The sequence below is a fragment of the Hyla sarda genome, unplaced genomic scaffold, assembly GCF_029499605.1.
Source record: "Hyla sarda isolate aHylSar1 unplaced genomic scaffold, aHylSar1.hap1 scaffold_650, whole genome shotgun sequence".
In the NCBI taxonomy this organism is placed as follows: domain Eukaryota; kingdom Metazoa; phylum Chordata; class Amphibia; order Anura; family Hylidae; genus Hyla; species Hyla sarda.
The window spans coordinates 101,868-114,994 of record NW_026610665.1 but is presented as its reverse complement, the minus strand read 5'-3'; the positions used below and the strand labels follow the sequence as shown (position 1 = coordinate 114,994).

Below are 13,127 nucleotides of genomic sequence, written 5' to 3'. Positions count from 1 at the left end.
CGCTCCAACAGCGGCCAGACACAAGCAGAAGCAGAAGCAGCAGAAGCAGCAGCAGCACCACCTTTTGTTTTTTGGCTGCAGCAGCAGCAAGGCCCACAGGGCTGGCTAGCTGGCTAGCCAGCAAGCAGGTAGCAATGAAAGTAGGAATCTTTCTTTTTAACCCTGTAAGGGGGTGGTGCACTGTACCCGAAGATACTGCCATATCGGGTCAATGCATAGGGCGACGGAAGCAAGCTTCGAAATCGGCCCCCGTTCTCAAAAATCCATTTAATATATGGTCCCCAGATAGGGGACATATCAGATATTAAACTGATAAGAACAGATACTACACTTGATCTTAGCCAAAAGGCCGAGAAGCGATAACCGTGAAAGGGGCGGGCCCAACAAGGTGCCCTTCATGGGCACTATCACTGCTTGCTGTCAGGGAGGCTGCCAGACAATTTTCCATGCACACTCTGGGCTGGGGGGCAGTCAACCACCAGTACACACAGCAGAACCTAAACCCATACCATTATTGCTAAGCAGCAAGACAGGGGCCCATTGCACTCCCACGGGGCCTTTTTAAATGCAATCCATAACCCGGATTTGCCAGGAACCCTTCTTACTCCTCCTACTTGCATGTGACACTGGGCTTAGGATCTGCATAGGAAACACACACACAAGCACACACCTACCTTTGTTGCCTGCAGATGCCTCCTTGGCTGTCCCCAAACGGTATCAAACCAACACCCACGGGAAGATGTAAGCATAGAGGACATGCCTGCACCCCATTGGACTTACCTGTGTGGGTTAAACCCGGGTTATTTGACAACCTATGGCGGTGATGGTTCTGCTCAGGCAGAGCAGTGCTGATGCTCCTCATAAAGCTGTCGCTGCTGTGAAGGTTCTAGGTGACATCACAAATCCCTATGGTTACATACACAACAAAGCTGGGTTGTTGTTGTTTACACTCTGCAAGGCCTGTGGAAGTGAGTGACATCATAGCACTGTAGTTCTGAGGGTTCTAGATGGATGCAACAATCTCCTGTTGCTTCTATGAAGGCCATAATAGACGACATCACCAAACAGCTCCATAGTCACATACACAGCAAAGGAGAGATGTTGTTTACACCTAGTGATGTCAGTGGTATTGAGTGACATCACAGCACAGTGCTAAGGCTCCTGGGCCTGGACACAGCAGCGGCTGCAATATCTCAACGGAGAATACGTTTATATATATGTGTGTGTGTGCGCGTATATATATATATATATATATATATATATATATATATATATATATTTCTCCGCCGAAATCACTTTTAAACCCATTTCCACCTTTTTTTCCCTTCTCTTCCTCTTACTTTTTTTTCACGTTTTTTTACGTTTTTCTCCTTTTCGCCTCTTTTCTGGGCGTATTATTCTTCTTTTTCTTCTTTTTTTTCGTCTAATGCATACCCCATCAGTGCAGCAATGCTTATTCAATACCGCCAGCAGATGGAGACACTGGGGGATAATTTTCTAAGGATTTATACTGATTTTTCCTGTCTGAATTTGTCGCACAGAAAGTTGCAGGCCAAATATGGGTGACATTTCTGCGACTTTAGCTTCTAGAGCATTTTTACAACATTATACATAGGTGCTGAATACATAAAAAGCGACTGTTCAGCGACAGACAAGTCGCATCGGCTGAAAGTAGGCCAGAATGTCAGTCCATGTTGGAGCAGGTTTAGATACAGTCTAAAGTATAGATCTCAAAGTCTGTGCACAGAATTTAGCAAGGGCCTCGCACCTTCTGATGCATCAGGTAGGTGCACAATAGCATAGCCTAACCCTCTGTACTTTGGTCTATATTGATGCGGGACATAGACAGCCAGCTGATGACCAATCCATTAGTGCAATGGATGGCTGGAAGCATTTGTCTTTGCCTTTGCAATACCACAGAAGCAATGCATGGTCAATGTACAGCAATGACACACCTGTGTGAACAGCCAGGAGACCCCCCCCCCCCCCCATGTTATGTTACATAGTTACATAGTTAGTACGGTCGAAAAAAGACATATGTCCATCAAGTTCAACCAGGGAATTAAGGGGTAGGGGTGTGGCGCGATATTGGGGAAGGGATGAGATTTTATATTTCTTCATAAGCATTAATCTTATTTTGTCAATTAGGAACATTCAGCACCCACCCGCTATCAAGGCAGCTGCCTATCATGTCATGCCCTACCTGCACAGGTGTGCTGGCTACTCAAATGATCCAATTAAGGAGGCCATTTAGTCAGCAGCAGCAGAAGTCCTGTGCCTGGACGCTCCAACAGCGGCCAGACACAAGCAGAAGCAGAAGCAGCAGAAGCAGCAGCAGCACCACCTTTTGTTTTTTGGCTGCAGCAGCAGCAAGGCCCACAGGGCTGGCTAGCTGGCTAGCCAGCAAGCAGGTAGCAATGAAAGTAGGAATCTTTCTTTTTAACCCTGTAAGGGGGTGGTGCACTGTACCCGAAGATACTGCCATATCGGGTCAATGCATAGGGCGACGGAAGCAAGCTTCGAAATCGGCCCCCGTTCTCAAAAATCCATTTAATATATGGTCCCCAGATAGGGGACGTATCAGATATTAAACTGATAAGAACAGATTTTTTTTTTTTTTTTTTTTTTTTTTTTTTTTTCTAAAGCCGAGGAACGTGCTTTCGATTCTCCCAAAGTGCAAGAAAAAGTGCAAACGTGTTACACTAAAAAAACGTGCAAAAAGGATGCGGTCTATCGCTAGCCCTTCTCCGATAGGAGAGAGGCCCCCCAACAAACCTTACCCTTCGCCTCCGGACCAAAAGGTACCTGCGAGGTTCCAGGTTCGATGTCCCTTTTCGCCGAAGCTACTAGGGGACCACAAATGCTCCCGGCATCCCCCTTGGCGTTAGCCAAGGTATCTGCCCGCAGAGCCGATTACGGTAGGTACCCTGCCAAGCAGGAGTACCCTGGGTGTTTGCAGGGAGGTGCGGAACCTAATGGCCACACACACCTCCCCTAGACCGCCAGGAGGGACACCCAGAAGGGCTACCGCATCCTGACAAATCCTGTGAACACACAACACGCAAAAAGTGACACAGTGAGACAAAAAAGAAATAAATAAGTGAATGTGTGCAGATATACTGCCCGGACATCCGGCCGGATCTATAAAAATTTCTCTGATCCTAGCCAGAAGGCCGGGAATCAAGAGGTGAGTGCCACAAGGTGAAGAGATTATGGTGCCCGTGCTTCAACTCAGTGAGTCTATTCTCCCAGTGAGTTTCGGCACCTCGGGGTCACCACTCCCCGAGGCACAAAAGTACCTCGGCTCTAGACCCTCTCAGCCTCATGGCGAGACCCGGAGGGAACAGGTCACATCGGGGCAGCCGTCGAGCTGATTCCTCAGAACCAGCCCCAGAAAGCCCTGGTACACCTGCATCCTCCATGCAGCACCCATCCCCACCAGCCCCATACCGGCGTTACGGTACACCGGCATGAAAAACTGATAAGAACAGATACTACACTTGATCTTAGCCAAAAGGCCGAGAAGCGATAACCGTGAAAGGGGCGGGCCCAACAAGGTGCCCTTCATGGGCACTATCACTGCTTGCTGTCAGGGAGGCTGCCAGACAATTTTCCATGCACACTCTGGGCTGGGGGGCAGTCAACCACCAGTACACACAGCAGAACCTAAACCCATACCATTATTGCTAAGCAGCAAGACAGGGGCCCATTGCACTCCCACGGGGCCTTTTTAAATGCAATCCATAACCCGGATTTGCCAGGAACCCTTCTTACTCCTCCTACTTGCATGTGACACTGGGCTTAGGATCTGCATAGGAAACACACACACAAGCACACACCTACCTTTGTTGCCTGCAGATGCCTCCTTGGCTGTCCCCAAACGGTATCAAACCAACACCCACGGGAAGCTGTAAGCATAGAGGACATGCCTGCACCCCATTGGACTTACCTGTGTGGGTTAAACCCGGGTTATTTGACAACCTATGGCGGTGATGGTTCTGCTCAGGCAGAGCAGTGCTGATGCTCCTCATAAAGCTGTCGCTGCTGTGAAGGTTCTAGGTGACATCACAAATCCCTATGGTTACATACACAACAAAGCTGGGTTGTTGTTGTTTACACTCTGCAAGGCCTGTGGAAGTGAGTGACATCATAGCACTGTAGTTCTGAGGGTTCTAGATGGATGCAACAATCTCCTGTTGCTTCTATGAAGGCCATAATAGACGACATCACCAAACAGCTCCATAGTCACATACACAGCAAAGGAGAGATGTTGTTTACACCTAGTGATGTCAGTGGTATTGAGTGACATCACAGCACAGTGCTAAGGCTCCTGGGCCTGGACACAGCAGCGGCTGCAATATCTCAACGGAGAATACGTTTATATATATGTGTGTGTGTGCGCGTATATATATATATATATATATATATATTTCTCCGCCGAAATCACTTTTAAACCCATTTCCACCTTTTTTTCCCTTCTCTTCCTCTTACTTTTTTTTCACGTTTTTTTACGTTTTTCTCCTTTTCGCCTCTTTTCTGGGCGTATTATTCTTCTTTTTCTTCTTTTTTTTCGTCTAATGCATACCCCATCAGTGCAGCAATGCTTATTCAATACCGCCAGCAGATGGAGACACTGGGGGATAATTTTCTAAGGATTTATACTGATTTTTCCTGTCTGAATTTGTCGCACAGAAAGTTGCAGGCCAAATATGTGTGACATTTCTGCGACTTTAGCTTCTAGAGCATTTTTACAACATTATACATAGGTGCTGAATACATAAAAAGCGACTGTTCAGCGACAGACAAGTCGCATCGGCTGAAAGTAGGCCAGAATGTCAGTCCATGTTGGAGCAGGTTTAGATACAGTCTAAAGTATAGATCTCAAAGTCTGTGCACAGAATTTAGCAAGGGCCTCGCACCTTCTGATGCATCAGGTAGGTGCACAATAGCATAGCCTAACCCTCTGTACTTTGGTCTATATTGATGCGGGACATAGACAGCCAGCTGATGACCAATCCATTAGTGCAATGGATGGCTGGAAGCATTTGTCTTTGCCTTTGCAATACCACAGAAGCAATGCATGGTCAATGTACAGCAATGACACACCTGTGTGAACAGCCAGGAGACCCCCCCCCCCATGTTATGTTACATAGTTACATAGTTAGTACGGTCGAAAAAAGACATATGTCCATCAAGTTCAACCAGGGAATTAAGGGGTAGGGGTGTGGCGCGATATTGGGGAAGGGATGAGATTTTATATTTCTTCATAAGCATTAATCTTATTTTGTCAATTAGGAACATTCAGCACCCACCCGCTATCAAGGCAGCTGCCTATCATGTCATGCCCTACCTGCACAGGTGTGCTGGCTACTCAAATGATCCAATTAAGGAGGCCATTTAGTCAGCAGCAGCAGAAGTCCTGTGCCTGGACGCTCCAACAGCGGCCAGACACAAGCAGAAGCAGAAGCAGCAGAAGCAGCAGCAGCACCACCTTTTGTTTTTTGGCTGCAGCAGCAGCAAGGCCCACAGGGCTGGCTAGCTGGCTAGCCAGCAAGCAGGTAGCAATGAAAGTAGGAATCTTTCTTTTTAACCCTGTAAGGGGGTGGTGCACTGTACCCGAAGATACTGCCATATCGGGTCAATGCATAGGGCGACGGAAGCAAGCTTCGAAATCGGCCCCCGTTCTCAAAAATCCATTTAATATATGGTCCCCAGATAGGGGACGTATCAGATATTAAACTAATAAGAACAGATACTACACTTGATCTTAGCCAAAAAGCCGAGAAGCGATAACCGTGAAAGGGGCGGGCCCAACAAGGTGCCCTTCATGGGCACTATCACTGCTTGCTGTCAGGGAGGCTGCCAGACAATTTTCCATGCACACTCTGGGCTGGGGGGCAGTCAACCACCAGTACACACAGCAGAACCTAAACCCATACCATTATTGCTAAGCAGCAAGACAGGGGCCCATTGCACTCCCACGGGGCCTTTTTAAATGCAATCCATAACCCGGATTTGCCAGGAACCCTTCTTACTCCTCCTACTTGCATGTGACACTGGGCTTAGGATCTGCATAGGAAACACACACACAAGCACACACCTACCTTTGTTGCCTGCAGATGCCTCCTTGGCTGTCCCCAAACGGTATCAAACCAACACCCACGGAAAGCTGTAAGCATAGAGGACATGCCTGCACCCCATTGGACTTACCTGTGTGGGTTAAACCCGGGTTATTTGACAACCTATGGCGGTGATGGTTCTGCTCAGGCAGAGCAGTGCTGATGCTCCTCATAAAGCTGTCGCTGCTGTGAAGGTTCTAGGTGACATCACAAATCCCTATGGTTACATACACAACAAAGCTGGGTTGTTGTTGTTTACACTCTGCAAGGCCTGTGGAAGTGAGTGACATCATAGCACTGTAGTTCTGAGGGTTCTAGATGGATGCAACAATCTCCTGTTGCTTCTATGAAGGCCATAATAGACGACATCACCAAACAGCTCCATAGTCACATACACAGCAAAGGAGAGATGTTGTTTACACCTAGTGATGTCAGTGGTATTGAGTGACATCACAGCACAGTGCTAAGGCTCCTGGGCCTGGACACAGCAGCGGCTGCAATATCTCAACGGAGAATACGTTTATATATATGTGTGTGTGTGCGCGTATATATATATATATATATATATATATATATATATACATATATATTTCTCCGCCGAAATCACTTTTAAACCCATTTCCACCTTTTTTTCCCTTCTCTTCCTCTTACTTTTTTTTCACGTTTTTTTACGTTTTTCTCCTTTTCGCCTCTTTTCTGGGCGTATTATTCTTCTTTTTCTTCTTTTTTTTCGTCTAATGCATACCCCATCAGTGCAGCAATGCTTATTCAATACCGCCAGCAGATGGAGACACTGGGGGATAATTTTCTAAGGATTTATACTGATTTTTCCTGTCTGAATTTGTCGCACAGAAAGTTGCAGGCCAAATATGTGTGACATTTCTGCGACTTTAGCTTCTAGAGCATTTTTACAACATTATACATAGGTGCTGAATACATAAAAAGCGACTGTTCAGCGACAGACAAGTCGCATCGGCTGAAAGTAGGCCAGAATGTCAGTCCATGTTGGAGCAGGTTTAGATACAGTCTAAAGTATAGATCTCAAAGTCTGTGCACAGAATTTAGCAAGGGCCTCGCACCTTCTGATGCATCAGGTAGGTGCACAATAGCATAGCCTAACCCTCTGTACTTTGGTCTATATTGATGCGGGACATAGACAGCCAGCTGATGACCAATCCATTAGTGCAATGGATGGCTGGAAGCATTTGTCTTTGCCTTTGCAATACCACAGAAGCAATGCATGGTCAATGTACAGCAATGACACACCTGTGTGAACAGCCAGGAGACCCCCCCCCCCCCCCATGTTATGTTACATAGTTACATAGTTAGTACGGTCGAAAAAAGACATATGTCCATCAAGTTCAACCAGGGAATTAAGGGGTAGGGGTGTGGCGCGATATTGGGGAAGGGATGAGATTTTATATTTCTTCATAAGCATTAATCTTATTTTGTCAATTAGGAACATTCAGCACCCACCCGCTATCAAGGCAGCTGCCTATCATGTCATGCCCTACCTGCACAGGTGTGCTGGCTACTCAAATGATCCAATTAAGGAGGCCATTTAGTCAGCAGCAGCAGAAGTCCTGTGCCTGGACGCTCCAACAGCGGCCAGACACAAGCAGAAGCAGAAGCAGCAGAAGCAGCAGCAGCACCACCTTTTGTTTTTTGGCTGCAGCAGCAGCAAGGCCCACAGGGCTGGCTAGCTGGCTAGCCAGCAAGCAGGTAGCAATGAAAGTAGGAATCTTTCTTTTTAACCCTGTAAGGGGGTGGTGCACTGTACCCGAAGATACTGCCATATCGGGTCAATGCATAGGGCGACGGAAGCAAGCTTCGAAATCGGCCCCCGTTCTCAAAAATCCATTTAATATATGGTCCCCAGATAGGGGACGTATCAGATATTAAACTGATAAGAACAGATACTACACTTGATCTTAGCCAAAAGGCCGAGAAGCGATAACCGTGAAAGGGGCGGGCCCAACAAGGTGCCCTTCATGGGCACTATCACTGCTTGCTGTCAGGGAGGCTGCCAGACAATTTTCCATGCACACTCTGGGCTGGGGGGCAGTCAACCACCAGTACACACAGCAGAACCTAAACCCATACCATTATTGCTAAGCAGCAAGACAGGGGCCCATTGCACTCCCACGGGGCCTTTTTAAATGCAATCCATAACCCGGATTTGCCAGGAACCCTTCTTACTCCTCCTACTTGCATGTGACACTGGGCTTAGGATCTGCATAGGAAACACACACACAAGCACACACCTACCTTTGTTGCCTGCAGATGCCTCCTTGGCTGTCCCCAAACGGTATCAAACCAACACCCACGGGAAGCTGTAAGCATAGAGGACATGCCTGCACCCCATTGGACTTACCTGTGTGGGTTAAACCCGGGTTATTTGACAACCTATGGCGGTGATGGTTCTGCTCAGGCAGAGCAGTGCTGATGCTCCTCATAAAGCTGTCGCTGCTGTGAAGGTTCTAGGTGACATCACAAATCCCTATGGTTACATACACAACAAAGCTGGGTTGTTGTTGTTTACACTCTGCAAGGCCTGTGGAAGTGAGTGACATCATAGCACTGTAGTTCTGAGGGTTCTAGATGGATGCAACAATCTCCTGTTGCTTCTATGAAGGCCATAATAGACGACATCACCAAACAGCTCCATAGTCACATACACAGCAAAGGAGAGATGTTGTTTACACCTAGTGATGTCAGTGGTATTGAGTGACATCACAGCACAGTGCTAAGGCTCCTGGGCCTGGACACAGCAGCGGCTGCAATATCTCAACGGAGAATACGTTTATATATATGTGTGTGTGTGCGCGTATATATATATATATATATATATATATATATATATATATATATATATATATATTTCTCCGCCGAAATCACTTTTAAACCCATTTCCACCTTTTTTTCCCCCCTTCTCTTCCTCTTACTTTTTTTTCACGTTTTTTTACGTTTTTCTCCTTTTCGCCTCTTTTCTGGGCGTATTATTCTTCTTTTTCTTCTTTTTTTTCGTCTAATGCATACCCCATCAGTGCAGCAATGCTTATTCAATACCGCCAGCAGATGGAGACACTGGGGGATAATTTTCTAAGGATTTATACTGATTTTTCCTGTCTGAATTTGTCGCACAGAAAGTTGCAGGCCAAATATGTGTGACATTTCTGCGACTTTAGCTTCTAGAGCATTTTTACAACATTATACATAGGTGCTGAATACATAAAAAGCGACTGTTCAGCGACAGACAAGTCGCATCGGCTGAAAGTAGGCCAGAATGTCAGTCCATGTTGGAGCAGGTTTAGATACAGTCTAAAGTATAGATCTCAAAGTCTGTGCACAGAATTTAGCAAGGGCCTCGCACCTTCTGATGCATCAGGTAGGTGCACAATAGCATAGCCTAACCCTCTGTACTTTGGTCTATATTGATGCGGGACATAGACAGCCAGCTGATGACCAATCCATTAGTGCAATGGATGGCTGGAAGCATTTGTCTTTGCCTTTGCAATACCACAGAAGCAATGCATGGTCAATGTACAGCAATGACACACCTGTGTGAACAGCCAGGAGACCCCCCCCCCCCCATGTTATGTTACATAGTTAGTACGGTCGAAAAAAGACATATGTCCATCAAGTTCAACCAGGGAATTAAGGGGTAGGGGTGTGGCGCGATATTGGGGAAGGGATGAGATTTTATATTTCTTCATAAGCATTAATCTTATTTTGTCAATTAGGAACATTCAGCACCCACCCGCTATCAAGGCAGCTGCCTATCATGTCATGCCCTACCTGCACAGGTGTGCTGGCTACTCAAATGATCCAATTAAGGAGGCCATTTAGTCAGCAGCAGCAGAAGTCCTGTGCCTGGACGCTCCAACAGCGGCCAGACACAAGCAGAAGCAGAAGCAGCAGAAGCAGCAGCAGCACCACCTTTTGTTTTTTGGCTGCAGCAGCAGCAAGGCCCACAGGGCTGGCTAGCTGGCTAGCCAGCAAGCAGGTAGCAATGAAAGTAGGAATCTTTCTTTTTAACCCTGTAAGGGGGTGGTGCACTGTACCCGAAGATACTGCCATATCGGGTCAATGCATAGGGCGATGGAAGCAAGCTTCGAAATCGGCCCCCGTTCTCAAAAATCCATTTAATATATGGTCCCCAGATAGGGGACGTATCAGATATTAAACTGATAAGAACAGATTTTTTTTTTTTTTTAAGTTAGCCCTCAGAACTCAATCAGAGCTCCAAGATCTTATATGGACTCGATTGTTTTGTTCATCATCAGGTAACACTTTTATTTATTCCTAAAAAAAGACAAATTGAAATAAAATATTATAACAACAATAAAAATAATAAACATTCCAAAATTATAATAAATTCATTCCCTTTCTCCGGGCGTAAACTGCCAATTAATCAATTAAACCATAGGTTAAGCTTCCTTTTTCCATTTCCCTTTTTACTGGGATGGCCAACCAGGCCGGTATTTTATAAGTTACCATAAATCGATCCACGTCAGGGCGAAAAGAATCATAAACTTTGTTTCTTACTGCAGGCAACTGGGCTTTAAAGGTGGATAATAGATCATCCAGGTCCTGTAAGAACAATTCTCTTTCCTCATCTGGAGCTCTCTCCAAAATAGTTTGGAAAGACCCTGAATATCCTCTTAAATCTCTCACCGGCTCTTCATTTTTCTTTTTACTCTTATGCTCTCCAATGTTCTTTTCTTCTACTATCATCTCTTTTCCAACAATTTTTGGCTCTTGGGTTACCACAGATCTTTTAATTTCTGGCTCTTGTTCAGAAACTTCTTCTTCTCTTTTCTTCTTCCTCTTTGGACAGTTCACATACATGTGACCAATTTTGTTACATAAATTACATTTACTTTTTTGGCTACAGGATTCGATTTCATGACCTTCTTTTTGGCATTTTTGGCACCACATTGAGATGCACTCTTCCTTTAAATGGCCATATTTCTTGCATTTTCTACAGAAATTCTGCATACCTGCAAAAAACATATCTCCATTGATAACCCCTATTTTAAAACGGGCAGGGGGATAAAGAACTCTTCCATCTGCGTCTTCCTTGAACTTTACTTTAAATCTCCACTTTGTTGTCCAGACTCCATACTGATTATAAATTTTCCCAAGTGGCGCAATTTCCTCACAAAATTGGGTCAAAAGAATTATAATATCCTCCTCAGGGACGTAAGGACTATACATCCTCACCGTTAAAATTCTTTCTCTCCTGGGAAAGTGGGGAATGACTTCCACGCCCTCCCACACTGGATCAGACTTGATTGTCTCAAATTTCTTCCAAAATAAATCATAATCCTCTTCGGAAACCAAAATAACATCAAAGCACCCTTTCTTTGGAAATTCCAACATGGAAAGGATTTGTGTCTTTGCAATTTCCAAAACTCCAAAAAGAATTTCCTCCATTACAAAGGAAAGTCCTCTTCTTTTCTTCTCAAAGTCTTTCAGCAGGATCCGGACCCCATTCTTGATCTTCCCAAAAAAAGGAACCTCCTCTCCAACAGATTGAGAGGTGTCCATGATCTCTTCCATCTTCAATAGGCGTGTCCAGGCAGGGACAGAAAAACACTCCCCCACCAAAGAGTGGACAGTGAAGGGTGATCGCCTCCCGTTGTCTGGGGACTAAGCCGGCTCCCTAATAGCAGCAGGGGGGTGAAGTCCCTCCGTTAAGAAGGACGATCCCCCCAGGCCAAGGAGCCGGGTACCCCAGACACCCTCTGACCAGACCAAGTGAGCAGATACTACACTTGATCCTAGCCAAAAGGCCGAGAAGCGATAACCGTGAAAGGGGCGGGCCCAACAAGGTGCCCTTCATGGGCACTATCACTGCTTGCTGTCAGGGAGGCTGCCAGACAATTTTCCATGCACACTCTGGGCTGGGGGGCAGTCAACCACCAGTACACACAGCAGAACCTAAACCCATACCATTATTGCTAAGCAGCAAGACAGGGGCCCATTGCACTCCCACGGGGCCTTTTTAAATGCAATCCATAACCCGGATTTGCCAGGAACCCTTCTTACTCCTCCTACTTGCATGTGACACTGGGCTTAGGATCTGCATAGGAAACACACACACAAGCACACACCTACCTTTGTTGCCTGCAGATGCCTCCTTGGCTGTCCCCAAACGGTATCAAACCAACACCCACGGGAAGCTGTAAGCATAGAGGACATGCCTGCACCCCATTGGACTTACCTGTGTGGGTTAAACCCGGGTTATTTGACAACCTATGGCGGTGATGGTTCTGCTCAGGCAGAGCAGTGCTGATGCTCCTCATAAAGCTGTCGCTGCTGTGAAGGTTCTAGGTGACATCACAAATCCCTATGGTTACATACACAACAAAGCTGGGTTGTTGTTGTTTACACTCTGCAAGGCCTGTGGAAGTGAGTGACATCATAGCACTGTAGTTCTGAGGGTTCTAGATGGATGCAACAATCTCCTGTTGCTTCTATGAAGGCCATAATAGACGACATCACCAAACAGCTCCATAGTCACATACACAGCAAAGGAGAGATGTTGTTTACACCTAGTGATGTCAGTGGTATTGAGTGACATCACAGCACAGTGCTAAGGCTCCTGGGCCTGGACACAGCAGCGGCTGCAATATCTCAACGGAGAATACGTTTATATATATGTGTGTGTGTGCGCGTATATATATATATATATATATATATATATATATATATATATATTTCTCCGCCGAAATCACTTTTAAACCCATTTCCACCTTTTTTTCCCTTCTCTTCCTCTTACTTTTTTTTCACGTTTTTTTACGTTTTTCTCCTTTTCGCCTCTTTTCTGGGCGTATTATTCTTCTTTTTCTTCTTTTTTTTCGTCTAATGCATACCCCATCAGTGCAGCAATGCTTATTCAATACCGCCAGCAGATGGAGACACTGGGGGATAATTTTCTAAGGATTTATACTGATTTTTCCTGTCTGAATTTGTCGCACAGAAAGTTGCAGGCCAAATATG

General features: G+C 45.8%; 5 non-coding genes and 2 pseudogenes across 5 annotated transcripts; all 7 read right to left on the bottom strand.

The window, feature by feature from the left end:
* Positions 1-170: 170 nt before the first annotated feature.
* On the bottom strand, positions 171-361 carry LOC130342471 (U2 spliceosomal RNA). The gene has a single exon (XR_008882110.1). It is a non-coding gene; the product is annotated as a U2 spliceosomal RNA (small nuclear RNA).
* Positions 362-2,453: 2,092 nt separating this feature from the next.
* LOC130342425 (U2 spliceosomal RNA) lies at positions 2,454-2,650 on the bottom strand. Its single transcript, XR_008882073.1, has one exon. It is a non-coding gene; the product is annotated as a U2 spliceosomal RNA (small nuclear RNA).
* A 692-nt stretch (positions 2,651-3,342) lies between these two features.
* Positions 3,343-3,530, bottom strand: LOC130342429 (U2 spliceosomal RNA). The gene has a single exon (XR_008882075.1). It is a non-coding gene; the product is annotated as a U2 spliceosomal RNA (small nuclear RNA).
* Positions 3,531-5,600: 2,070 nt separating this feature from the next.
* Positions 5,601-5,791, bottom strand: LOC130342411 (U2 spliceosomal RNA). The gene has a single exon (XR_008882063.1). It is a non-coding gene; the product is annotated as a U2 spliceosomal RNA (small nuclear RNA).
* Positions 5,792-7,883: 2,092 nt separating this feature from the next.
* Positions 7,884-8,074, bottom strand: LOC130342460 (U2 spliceosomal RNA). The gene has a single exon (XR_008882100.1). It is a non-coding gene; the product is annotated as a U2 spliceosomal RNA (small nuclear RNA).
* Positions 8,075-10,167: 2,093 nt separating this feature from the next.
* Positions 10,168-10,342, bottom strand: LOC130342417 (U2 spliceosomal RNA; annotated as a pseudogene).
* Positions 10,343-11,792: 1,450 nt separating this feature from the next.
* LOC130342435 (U2 spliceosomal RNA) lies at positions 11,793-11,929 on the bottom strand (annotated as a pseudogene).
* Between the last annotated feature and the right edge of the window lie 1,198 nt (positions 11,930-13,127).